Here is a 13,516-nt window from a genome sequence, read left to right as displayed (position 1 = left end):
AGAAGGCTTTATTTGTCTAAATACCACTGCAGACTAACATGAATGGATGACTTTACAAGGCTTTATCTGTCTAAATACCACCACAGACTAACATGAATGGATGCCAACAAAGGCAGGAAGGTGAGCAGCGAGAAGGAAGGTGTATTGTGGTCCGATGGCTAGTGGGAATGGGTCTGGTCTGGTTCCTGTATAGCAACTGACTGACCGGCCAACCTGCTGCTGACCGACCGACCGACACACCCGTTATATTATAGACCCTGGCGGATCAGGGTACCTGCCTGACTGACTGCCTGACTGACTGGGTACAGACTGACTGACTGGGTGCAGACTGACTGACTGGGTGTAGACTGACTGACTGACTGACTGCCTTCCTGACTGGGTGCAGACTGGAACCAGTGGGAGGGAGACAGGAAGTTGTGGCCCACAGGATAACATTGTTGTACGGAGGGTATTTGGGGGGCACAGGCAGGTTAGGAGCACCATGGGTAGCGCTGAGGTGCATGTCTAAAGTTATGTACCAAATAGCACCCTATTCCCTATATAGTGCACTACTTTTGACCAGGGCCCAGATGCACTATATAGGGAATAGGGTACCATTTGGGGCGCACCCTAAGTCTCTGGAGTCAATATGTGGTGTATTGTTTGGCGTTTATTAACTCTCTCTTTTTAAATGTCTTTGTCTATTTAGGATTCTAATTATTACATTAAATTAGAACTTTAAATTATTGATTTACTATTGTGTTCTCTTACAGTAGTAAGTTAAGAAATAAATCATTACCATACAGTCAGTCAACACTCACTCACTCACTCACACACACACACACACACAAACCCTCCCTCCTTCTCTTGCAGTTGGTGAATGACAGATATAAGATGTCTGGATGGTGTGCACACAGGATGCAGGAGGCCTGTGAGCGCCGTTGCTGCCGACAGGCCCCTCAGTCGACACAGTAAATCAACCCTGGGGAGGTTCTTGTGAGACTGGCCTGCTGTGTGTGTGTGTGTGTGTGTGTGTGTGTGTGTGTGTGTGTGTGTGTGTGTGTGTGTGTGTGTGTGTGTGTGTGTGTGTGTGTGTCTGTGTGTTTCAGACACACTCAGCCAGCCAGAGAGGGCCTGTTGATGGGTGGGATAATGCTAGCCGGGACCCGCTCACACGGAGATTGAGTTACCACAGAATTAGCTCAGGGCTGTGGTAAGCAGCACCTCCTAAACACTCACTGAGACACACACATAAACACACACACACACACACACAAATAAACACATGCAGACACACAAACACACACACACACAGTCACTAAGGGAAACCTAAGGGAAGATTGAAGAAGGCAGCTGGGCACACGCCAGTTTCTAACAAATGCTTGCTGACAGCTCTTAGCTTGCTGACACTGCCTTGAGAACCAGTATGAGGCTCATGGTCCACGGGATTCTTGGATTAGTTCACTATAATAGTTCTGGTACCATATTTCATTCATTTCTTTACAGTAAGGTCATAATATTACAATCACATAAAATAAAGACGAAGCAAGCAAATTAAGGGCAAATGATTGCAAATCGGAAGACATAATTGTTCCAATGCCATCAGGGCAAACATCCAACATGTGACCCGGGAAGAGATATGAGGGTTGAAATAGGTTTGCTGGGGAAAGTAACATTGTAGGTTTGCTGGGGAAAGTAACATTGTAGGTTTGCTGGGGAAAGTAACATAATTGGTTTGCTGGGCAAAGTAACATTGGTTTGCTGGGGAAAGTAACATAATTGTGTCTAATGAACCCAAAGAATTCAGTACCAATACAGAAGACCTTGACAGTAGTCGGTGTGAGGAGAACGGTTTGTGTCTGTGTAATGGAAACCATCTGACCACCAGTATCGGCTAGAGTGCGTCCCAAATGGCACCCTATTCCCTACAGTGTATAAAGTGCACTACTTTTGACCAGGGTCAAAAGTGCAAACGCAGTGCACTAAATATGGAATAGGGTGCCATTTGTCATGCATACCAAGTGTAGATGCAGCAGCACCCCTGTAGAGCCTGATCAGGGCTAACAGCTCCATAAACAGAGTTGGAGCGACGCCTCCAAAATCGACTGAAGCTCAGGGAAAAGTCAGAGGGGCCATGTATGGCTTCTGTCTGGGGTAAAGGCAAAGCAAGCGGTTGTCATTGATATGGCTGAGTTGTTAGTTCTGTGGACTGTCCTGCCAAACGCCTGTAGGAACTCCCTAAGCATTCTGGCATACAGAGAGAATAACACAGGAATACTGTCCAGGGGAGGCTGTCCAGGGAGCCTTTCCAGGGAGACTGTCCAGGGAGACTGTCCAGGGGGACTGTCCAGGAAGGCTGTCCAGGGAGATTTTCCAGGGGAGCTGCACAGGGAGGGTGTCCAGGGAGACTGTCCAGCCCGAGACGGTCCAGCAGGGAGACTGTCCAGCTGGGAGAATGTCCAGCAGGGAGACTGTCCCGCAGGGAGACTGTCCAGGGTGACTGTCCTGCAGGGAGACTGTACAGGGGAGCAGGAAGGGATATTTTACTTTTTAGTCATTTAGCAGACACTCTTATCCAGAGCTCTATAAATTGGCCAGTGTGGAAATTTAAGTATTTGGTGCAGTTGGCCAGGACATGATGTGTGTGTGTGTGTGTGTGTGTATGTGTGTGTGTGTGTGTGTGTGTGTGTGTGTGTGTGTGTGTGTGTGTGTGTGTGTGTGTGTGTGTGTGTGTGTGTGTGTGTGTGTGTGTGTGTGTGTGTGTGTGTGTGTGTGTGTGTGTGTGTGTGTGTGTGTGTGGATAGTAAAACAAGGAAAATTAATTTAGCCGGTCCCCACAAGGAAAAAGGCTAATTTAGGCACAGGTTTAGGGTTAGGATTACTATTAGGGTTAGGATTAGAATTAGGGTTAGAGGTTAAGGGTTAGGTTTTGGGATTAGGGAAAATACGATTTTGAATGGTAATTAATTATTTGGTCCCCACAAGGATAGTAAAACAAAAGTGTGTGCGTATGTGTGTGTGCGTATGTGTGTGTTGGCCTGCAGTTGCTCCTTGGAATCGCGCCAAGAGCCAACAAGTTAACGACTTAGCTGATGGACAGGCCAGGGATACAGCTGCTCTGCTCCAAGGTGCTGCTGGGAACAGAACAGACAGACAATGAAGAGACATGCTCCAAGGTGCTGCTGGGAACAGAACAGACAGACAGGGAAGAGACATGCTCCAAGGTGCTGCTGGGAACAGAACAGACAGACAGGGAAGAGACATGGTCCAAGGTGCTGGGGGGAACAGAACGGACAGACAGGGGAGAGACATTATTTTACTTACAGTGAGGGAAAAAGGTATTTGATCCCCTGCTGATTTTGTATGTTTGCCCACTGACAAAGAAATGATCAGTCTATAATTTTAATGGTAGGTTTATTTTAACAGTGAGAGACAGAATAACAACAAAAAAAATCCAGAAAAACACATGCCAAAAATGTTATAAATTGATTTGCATTTTAATGAGGGAAATAAGTATTTGACCCCTTATCAATCAGAAAGATTTCTGGCTCCCAGGTATCTTTTATACAGGTAATGAGCTGAGATTAGGAGCACACTCTTAAAGCGAGTGCTCCTAATTTCAGCTTTTTACATGTATAAAAGACACCTGTCCACAGAAGCAATCAATCAATCAGATTCCAAACCCTCCACCATGACCAAGACCAACGAGCTCTCCAAGGATGTCAGGGACAAGATTGTAGACCTACACAAGGCTGGAATGGGCTACAAGACCATCGCCAAGCAGCTTGGTGAGAAGGTGACAACAGTTGGTGCGATTATTTGCAAATGGAAGAAACACAAAAGACCTGTCAATCTCCCTCGGCCTGGGGCTCCATGCAAGATCTCACCTCGTGTAGTTGCAATGATCATGAGAACGGTGAGGAATCAGCCCAGAACTGCACGGGAGGATCTTGTCAATGATCTCAAGGCAGCTGGGACCATAGTCACCAAGAAAACAATTGGTAACACACTACGCCGTGAAGGACTGAGATCCTGCAGCACCCGCAAGGTCCCCCTGCTCAAGAAAGCACATATACATGCCCGTCTGAAGTTTGCCAATGAACATCTGAATGATTCAGAGGAGAACTGGGTGAAAGTGTTGTGGTCAGATGAGACCAAAATGGAGCTCTTTGGAACTTAACTCGCCGAACTTAACTCGCCGTGTTTGGAGGAGGAGGAATGCTGCCTTTGACCCCAAGAACACCATCCCCACCGTCAAACATGGAGGTGGAAATATTATGCTTTGGGGATGTTTTTCTGCTAAGGGGACAGGACAACTTCACCGCATCAAAGGGACGATGGACGAAACCTTAATGACTTGGAGAAGATCTGCAAAAAGGAGTGGGACAAAATCCCTCCTGAGATGTGTGCAAACCTGGTGGCCAACTACAAGAAACGTCTGACCTCTGTGATTGCCAACAAGGGTTTTGCCACCAAGTACTAAGTCATGTTTTGCAGAGGGGTCAAATACTTATTTCCCTCATTAAAATGCAAATCAATTTGTAACATTTTTGACATGCGTTTTTCTGGATTTTTTTGTTGTTATTCTGTCTCTCACTGTTCAAATAAACCTACCATTAAAAGTATAGACTGATAATTTATTTGTCAGTGGGCAAATGTACAAAATCAGCAGGGGATCAAATACTTTTTTCCCTCATTGTACAACACTATTAAATAGTTCACATATTTCTATTCACAAAGTTATCACAAGACTGAAGTATTTTGTCCATGCCTGTTATCTCCAGCAGAATAAAGGTAATGTGAAACCATTTGATGTACGCACATGGTAATAGATATACACATCATATCCACATAATAGAAGCAGTGAGGACTTCAGGTTGCTCTTTGGGCCTCAGTCAGCAGTACCACCCAAAATGTAGTGATTATACAGTTAGAACACAAACACTGAAGGTCCCCATCTTTGATATAACCTGACCCTTGACCCCTCCTTGTACAGTAAGTAGGGTCAAAAAGATCACACTTCGTGTGGAGCACCCCCGTGACACGTACACACACACACACACACACACACACACACACACACACACACACACACACACACTCCCCTCCCCTCATCTTTCACAATCAATGGCTAATGGTTCCTGTGTCCCCTGACTGGGAGCTCAGCAGGGGGGCTGACGACCGACCAACCGGCAGGCTGGCTGTATATATATATATACCGTTGAAGTCGGAAGTGGCCCAAATAGCCAAATCCACTAATTTGATGAGGTGTCCACATACTTTTGTATATACAGTTGAAGGCCTCCATTTTTTTAAATGGACTGGATCTTTATATTTCCCACTTGTATCCTGTTTCAGTAATAATGAAATCAGACCTTCTTCTTGAGTGTCTGATAATCTACCATTTACAGTTTTCCCGGACTTAAAGTCTTTAATTGCATCCAGAAGTTCCTCCTCTGTAATTTCACCTTCACATGAGTCTTTCTTATATGATGTTCCGACCACATTCTGTCCCCTATCAACACTTTTTAAACTTTTGGTGCTAACGAGAATTACATAACAAAGAAGTCAAGACGACTAGCTTGATTGAGTCTCCGCCATGTATATCTCACTAGGTCAGGATATTTAAGCCTCCATATATCCACTATTTCTAATGTATTCATGGCATTCATGATTTCCTTAAGAGCATGAGGGTGATAGTTTGTAGTGTGATTTCCTTTACGATCCACTGAGCTATTTAAAGCAGTATTATAATCTCCCACCATAATAATAGTATTGTATTGCTTGCAGGGTTGATAATTTATTAGATATATTGTCAAAGAAGCGTGGATCATCATTATTTGGTCTGTAAAGGTTAATGAGCCATAACTGTTTATGGTCCAATAACATGTTTAGAAACATTCATCTAGTTTGGAAAATGTGCACATTTGGATCAAAATTACTGTTAATTAATATCATCACCCCTTTTGAGTTTCTTTGCCCATGGAAGAAGTGTATTTCGCCCCCCTCCCCAGTCCTTTTTCCACACAAGTTCATCTAGAATTGTTGAATGAGTTTCCTGTAAACAATAGATATTATATTCCTTCTCTTTGAGCCATGTAAATATTGTTTGTCTTTTGTTATTATCTGCTAAGCCATTACAATTATAACTGGCTATACTTATTTCACCACTTACCATAATGAGATACAAGTTTCAAATCTATTTATCATAATATATGTTTGTAAATTTACCAATAAAAAGTACCATAGTGATTGAGTGTCCATATAGCTTTACCATGATATTTGCATTGCTACTAAGTAACCCTTCAATTGTTCTCCACTATTCCCCCCGCTAAAGCCCCTCCCCATCCCAAGTTGGGTTGTCATCCCAGTGATCGGCATACCACCCATCCACCCGGATCCCTAGCCCCCTGAGAGGCCAGGACCCATCCTTCAAAAAACAGCACACAGTGCCACCCACAAAACAGAAGCAGGTCAACCGCAAAAAGCATTTCCAATGCTCTCACCTCAATTTGCTTTATATATATACACTGCTCAAAAAAATTAAGGGAACACATGAACAACACAATGTAACTCCAAGTCAATCACACTTCTGTGAAATCAAACTGTCCACTTAGGAAGCAACACTGATTGACAATACATTTCACATGCTGTTGTGCAAATGGAATAGATAACAGGTGGAAATTATAGGCAATTAGCAAGACACCCCCAATAAAGGAGTGGTTCTGCAGGTGGTGACCACAAACCACTTCTCAGTTCCTATGCTTCCTGGCTGATGTTTTGGTCACTTTTGAATGCTGGCGGTGCTTTCACTCTAGTGGTAGCATGAGACGGAGTCTACAACCCACACAAGTGGCTCAGGTAGTGCAGCTCATCCAGGATGGCACATCAATGCGAGCTGTGGCAAGAAGGTTTGCTGTGTCTGTCAGCGTAGTGTCCAGAGCATGGAGGCGCTACCAGGAGACAGGCCAGTACATCAGGAGACGTGGAGGAGGCCGTAGGAGGGCAACAACCCAGCAGCAGGACCGCTACCTCCGCCTTTGTGCAAGGAGGAGCAGGAGGAGCACTGCCAGAGCCCTGCAAAATGACCTCCAGCAGGCCACAAATGTGCATGTGTCTGCTCAAACAGTCAGAAACAGACTCCATGAGGGTGGTATGAGGGCCCGACGTCCACAGGTGGGGGTTGTGCTTACAGCCCAACACCGTGCAGGACGTTTGGCATTTGCCAGAGAACACCAAGATTGGCAAATTCGCCACTGGCGCCCTGTGCTCTTCACAGATGAAAGCAGGTTCACACTGAGCACATGTGACAGACGTGACAAAGTCTGGAGACGCCATGGAGAACGTTCTGCTGCCTGCAACATCCTCCAGCATGACCGGTTTGGCGGTGGGTCAGTCATGGTGTGGGGTGGCATTTCTTTGGGGGGCCGCACAGCCCTCCATGTGCTCACCAGAGGTAGCCTGACTGCCATTAGGTACCGAGATGAGATCCTCAGACCCTTTGTGAGACCATATGCTGGTGCGGTTGGCCCTGGGTTCCTCCTAATGCAAGACAATGCTAGACCTCATGTGGCTGGAGTGTGTCAGCAGTTCCTGCAAGAGGAAGGCATTGATGCTATGGACTGGCCCGTTCCCCAGACCTGAATCCAATTGAGCACATCTGGGACATCATGTCTCGCTCCATCCACCAACGCCACGTTGCACCACAGACTGTCCAGGAGTTGGCGGATGCTTTAGTCCAGGTCTGGGAGGAGATCCCTCAGGAGACCATCCGCCACCTCATCAGGAGCATGCCCAGGCGTTGTAGGGAGGTCATACAGGCACGTGGAGGCCACACACACTACTGAGCCTCATTTTGACTTGTTTTATGGACATTACATCAAAGTTGGATCAGCCTGTAGTGTGGTTTTCCACTTTAATTTTGAGTGTGACTCCAAATCCAGACCTCCATGGGTTGATAAATTTGATTTCCATTGATAATTTTTGTGTGATTTTGTTGTCAGAACATTCAACTATGTAAAGAAAAAAGTATTTAATAAGATTATTTCATTCATTCAGATCTATGATGTGTTATTTTAGTGTTCCCTTTATTTTTTTGAGCAGTGTATATATATATATATATATATATATATATATATATATAGTTATTAAAAATATATATCTATTCAAATATCTTGCATATCTTAATTTCCATCATTATCAATTAATATGCGTAATAATGTTGGCAGTTCGTGCAAAGGATTGTTACCTACCGTGCCTTGCAAAAGTATTCATCCCCCTTGGTATTTTTCTATTTTGTTGCATTACAACCTGTAATTTAAATTGATTTTTATTTAGATTTCATGTAATGGACATACACAAAATAGTCGAAATTGGTGAAGTGAAATGAAAAAAATAACTTGTTTCAAAAAATTCTAAAAAATAAATAACGGAAAAGGGGTGTGTGCATATGTCTTCACCCCCTTTCCTATGAAGCCCCTAAATAAGATCTGGTGCAACCAATTACCTTCAGAAGTCACATAATTAGTTAAATAAAGTCCACCTGTGTGCAATCTAAGTGTCACATGATCTCAGTATATATACACCTGTTCTGAAAGGCCCCAGAGTCTGCAACACCACTAAGCAAGGGGCACCACCAAGCAAGCAGCACCATGAAGACCAAGGAGCTCTCCAAACAGGTCAGGGACAAAGTTGTGGAGAAGTACAGATCAGGGTTGGGTTATAAAAAAATATCAGAAACTTTGAACATCCCACAGAGCACCATTAAATCCATTATTAAAAAATGGAAAGAATATGTCACCACAACAAACCTGCCAAGAGAGGGCCGCCCACCAAAACTCACGGACCAGGCAAGGAGGGCATTAATCAGAGAGGCAACAAAGACACCAAAGATAAGCCTGAAGGAGCTGCAAAGCTCCACAATGGAGATTGGAGTATCTGTCCATAGGACCACTTTAAGCCGTACTTTCCACAGAGCTTTAAGGAAGAGTGGCCAGAAAAAAGCCATTGCTTAAAGAAAAAAATAATCAAACACGTTTGGTGTTTGCCAAAAGGCATGTGGGAGACTCCCTAAACATATGGAAGAAGGTGCTCTGGTCAGATGAGACAAAAATTGAGCTTTTTGGCCATCAAGGAACACACTATGTCTGGCGCAAACCCAACATCTCTCATCAACCCAAGAACACCCTCCCCACGGTGAAGCATGGTGGTGGCAGCATCATGCTGTGGGGATGTTTTTCATCGGCAGGGACTGGGAAACTGGTCAGAATTGAAGGAATGATGGATGGCGCTAAATACAGGGAAATTCTTGAGGGAAACCTGTTTCAGTCTTCCAGAGATTTGAGACTGGGACGGAGGTTCACCTTCCAGCAGGACAATGACCCTAAGCATACTGCTAAAGCAACACTTGAATGGTTTAAGGGGAAACATTTAAATGTCTTGGAATGGCCTAGTCAAAGCCCAGACCTCAATCCAATTGAGAATCTGTGGTATGACTTAAAGATTGCTGTACACCAGCGGAACCCATCCAACTTGAAGGAGCTGCTGCAGTTTTGCCTTGAAGAATGGGCAAAAATCCCAGTGGCTAGATGTGCCAAGCTTATAGAGACATACCCCAAGAGACTTTTCAGCTGTAATTGCTGCAAAAAGGTGGCTCTACAAAATATTGACTTGGGGGGTGGGGGGAATAGTTATGCACGCTCAAGTTTTCAGTTTTTTTGTCTTATTTCTTGTTTGTTTCACAATAACAAATATGTTGCATCTTCAAAGTGGTAGGCATGTTGTGTAAATGAAATGATACAACCCCCCAAAAAATAAATATTAATTCCAGGTTGTAAGGCAACAAAATAGGAAAAATGCCAAGGGGGGTGAATATTTTCGAAAGCCACTGTATAACCCAGATTGCCATTGCATTACATTACATTTTTGTCAAGGAATTATTATTTTAGCAAAGTATTATTGTGGTTCATCCTATATTCTCCCTAACATCCTTACCCCCTTGCAACAGATGTGGGATACATACACACACACACACACACACACGCACATACTCTTACACACTCAACCCTTTTCCTCCACAATCAACCATAAACTCAGATGCTCAACGGTTGTTACATCCCAGAGCCCAACTCAAGAAAGGACCTGATTTACGAATGCATATACAGTTACAGCTGTTTGAGAAAGCATGCAAGATTGAGCAAAAATTGACAACAATTTGAGATTTGATTAACCTATGTCAAGTCCTAGGTGATGGAGATCTTCCACTGAAACACAAACACTCTGGTCCCCCGTTGTAACCATTTTCCCAAGCATCTCCGTGCAGTCAGACCTTTGATTATTTTGTACCACCAGGCTGGCTGCCTGGGAGTCTTGGTCTGAGCCTCAAATGGCACCCTATAGGGATCTGGTCAAACGTAGTGCACTTTATAGAGAATAGCGTGCTATTTGGGACACATCCTTGAGGAGGTTAAAACTATTTATTTAGTGGTGGTTCAAAATATATTCTGTGGGTTGTCTTAAAGCTGCAATATGTAACTTTTTGGGCTACTCGACCAAATTCACATAGAAATGTGAGTTATAGATCTGTCATTCTCATTGAAAGCAAGTCTAAGAAGCGGTAGATCTGGTCTATGTGCGCTATTTCTATGGTTCCCGTTCTTAAGTTTCCAATTGGCTCAGTCATCCCCCCTCCTCTCCCTGTAACTATTCCCCAGGTCACTGCTGTAAATGAGATTGTGTTCTCACTCTACTTGCCTGGTAAAATTAGGGTAAAATAAAAATAATAAAGCAAATTAAAAGTTAGGTTTTTGCATAAACTGAAATTAGGTGAACTGTTAGAATTTTAGCGACCAGGAAATTGCGGAGCGATTTCTGCCTAGTCCATCTTTAACTATTGTTAGGCCTGTATGTTGAGTCTACTGATTATATTTATATTGCCCATACGGTGATCCAGAGGGGCCCCGCCCTTGGTTGTCTTGGAACTCGTTGGAAAACTAATTGAGTGAAAACAACAAAAGATGTCACTCAAACGTCAGCTTGATTTTAATAGGCTTAGTACTTTTAGAGCCCGCCTATTCCATCTCATTTAAAGCTACATGGTCTGAAAATAATACCCTGAGAACAAGGCTTGACTTTAAACATTTGCGCAGACCCGTTGCTTTTACAGAACTTGCGGAGCTCAGGTTGAGGGACAATCTATACTGAATATTGCTACTTGCAATACTGGAGCAAGATGAAACGAAATCACAATTACAGCTGTTCATCTGATAGCGAACTTGATGACAATATAGAAGTGGAGAAGGACAGTGGTGACGAAAATGGGTATGTTGAAAATGCAGTTATGAAGAATAGGAAAAAAGATTTTTTATGAGAAAATAGTTTTATTTGTCATTCTGATAAAGGCCTAATGTGTTTTTTTTTGTAGGCTAATCTAAACCACGCATCTCTCTCTACCCAGTCTCTTGGGAAAAGGGCTATGCGTGACAGTAGCCTATCGTCACCAATTTGTTATTGAAACTAAATGAAAATTACTTTGATTATTTCAGAAACCTTGACTCTCCCCATGACTTGATGTCACCCCCGACAACCACTCAAACTCAAGCCAAAAAACGACGCAGAGGAGTGAGTATTACATTTCTCTTGCGTAATTAAGCACCGAATATTGCCATTGTTGAGGTTCCCCATCACATTGATATGCTCTCGGAGACCCCGAAATCATATTATACCTCTCTCTCATCCTCAGATTATTGAGAAACGGCGACGTGACCGAATCAACAACAGCCTGACTGATCTCAGAAGACTTGTGCCAAGTGCGTTTGAGAAGCAGGTAGGCTACAGTAAAATTGTATATACTGTACAGACCAATTTGATTCAGAGTATATTAATCTCAATAGTCAACTTCCACCTTTTCTACATCTTTGGTGAGGACTGTGTTATTTTACAAGTAACACAATCTAATCGAATTATTGGCTTTTGTCACAGGGATCGTCAAAATTGGAAAAAGCTGAAATTTTGCAAATTACTGTGGATCATTTGAAGATGCTACATGCTGCCAGCGGACAAGGTGAGTCAATACCAGAACAATACAAATATTTGATTTATGATGACAGCCTGTAAAAAATATGTTGTGATAGGAAAACTTCTAGGAAAACTTCTGCATATTTGTAGGGAACTAGGCATATCGTCCAAGCTCCAACACAGAATTAGAACCAAGTATCTCCATGTCCTCTTGTTCCTCTAGTTCTGTAGCACTCTATATACTCCTATGTTTTGTAGTTGCTGTTGCTGACCCTCTGCCTCCCTCTCCTGGTAGGGTATTTTGAAGCCCATGACCTGGCCAAGGACTACCGAAGCCTGGGCTTCAGGGAGTGCCTGTCAGAGACGGCCCGCTATCTAAGCATCATGGAGGGCTGGAACAGTGTCGACCCACTCCGCATACGCCTGGTCTTCCACCTCGACAACTACGCCTCTCAGAGAGACATCCACACTGGATTGACTGGACACCCTGGACAACTAGCCTGGGGCTCCGCTTTGAGGACGCCCTCCGCCCACCTGCCACACCCCCTCCTCTTACCAATCCCCCAGGGACGGACACTAGCCCCCCACAGTACCAGCAGCCTCCTCCTCCATGTCATCCCCCTGTTCTACTGATGCCCCAGTGACCTCCAGACTCAGTGTGACGGCCCCCTCAGAGCCTTTCAGGGTGCCCCCCAATGACACTCTACCTCTGGGGCTGGCCCTGCCCGTCTCAGCCTCCAAGCTCTCCCCACCACCACCCTTCCTCTCCTCCCTCTCCTCCCTGTCTGCCTTCTCCTTCAGTACTTTTCCCCTGGTTTCCCCGGCAGCCCTCAACCCAACAGGCCCCTCCACAGCCCTGAGAAATCAGCCTTACAGGCCCTGGGGGACAGAGATCGGGGCCTTCTGAACTCTTGTGATCAGGACGGAAGGCAACAGCTAAGATGCCCGTTAACCTGCCTCCTGCCAACTAGCCTCCTGCCAACCTGCCTCCTGCCAACACTCCACAAACCCAGCAGGGGTACCTGGCTGTCTCATCTGTTTTTCCCCTCTGGCAATGAGGGGTGTGGGTAAGGCTAATGCCCCCTCCCTTGGTCAGTAATCCTGTATAAAGGAACATAGATAACATAGTGTTCTATCCTCTATGTTTTTATCATGAACAATTCATGTTAAATGTTGGTGTGAGCCCAGGTATGGCCTCCAAGGTAGAAAAGGACTGACTATTTTTGCATGATCACTAACTGATTTAATTTAGTTTATTATCAGAGTGCACTAAGAGAAGGATTATGGGGGTGTTTGTAGGTCAAATATAATATTGTAAAAATATTCCTCCTGCAGCTTAGAAAGAGAACAGAGACATGTGGAATGTACCATAAATAGAGTTACCCATTAACTGGATCTGCTAATACATTAGTTCTGTTAAAGGTCTATATGGGTTTGTCGAACATGCTTTATATAGAAAGCAACATTGAAAAAATGTAGTTTTGTAATATTTTTATACCAATAAACTGAGTTTGTAAGAAGA

General features: G+C 44.1%; 1 pseudogene across 1 annotated transcript; it reads left to right on the top strand.

The window, feature by feature from the left end:
• The first annotated feature begins 11,087 nt into the window (after positions 1–11,087).
• On the top strand, positions 11,088–13,516 carry LOC311110934 (hairy/enhancer-of-split related with YRPW motif protein 1-like; annotated as a pseudogene). The gene is made up of 5 exons (XR_014615265.1): positions 11,088–11,298; positions 11,523–11,598; positions 11,720–11,803; positions 11,959–12,040; positions 12,290–13,516. The product of XR_014615265.1 is annotated as a hairy/enhancer-of-split related with YRPW motif protein 1-like (transcript).

This window comes from Coregonus lavaretus (assembly GCF_964263955.1).
Source record: "Coregonus lavaretus genome assembly, chromosome: 3".
Taxonomy (NCBI): domain Eukaryota; kingdom Metazoa; phylum Chordata; class Actinopteri; order Salmoniformes; family Salmonidae; genus Coregonus; species Coregonus lavaretus.
This window is presented reverse-complemented; position numbering and strand designations above follow the sequence as displayed.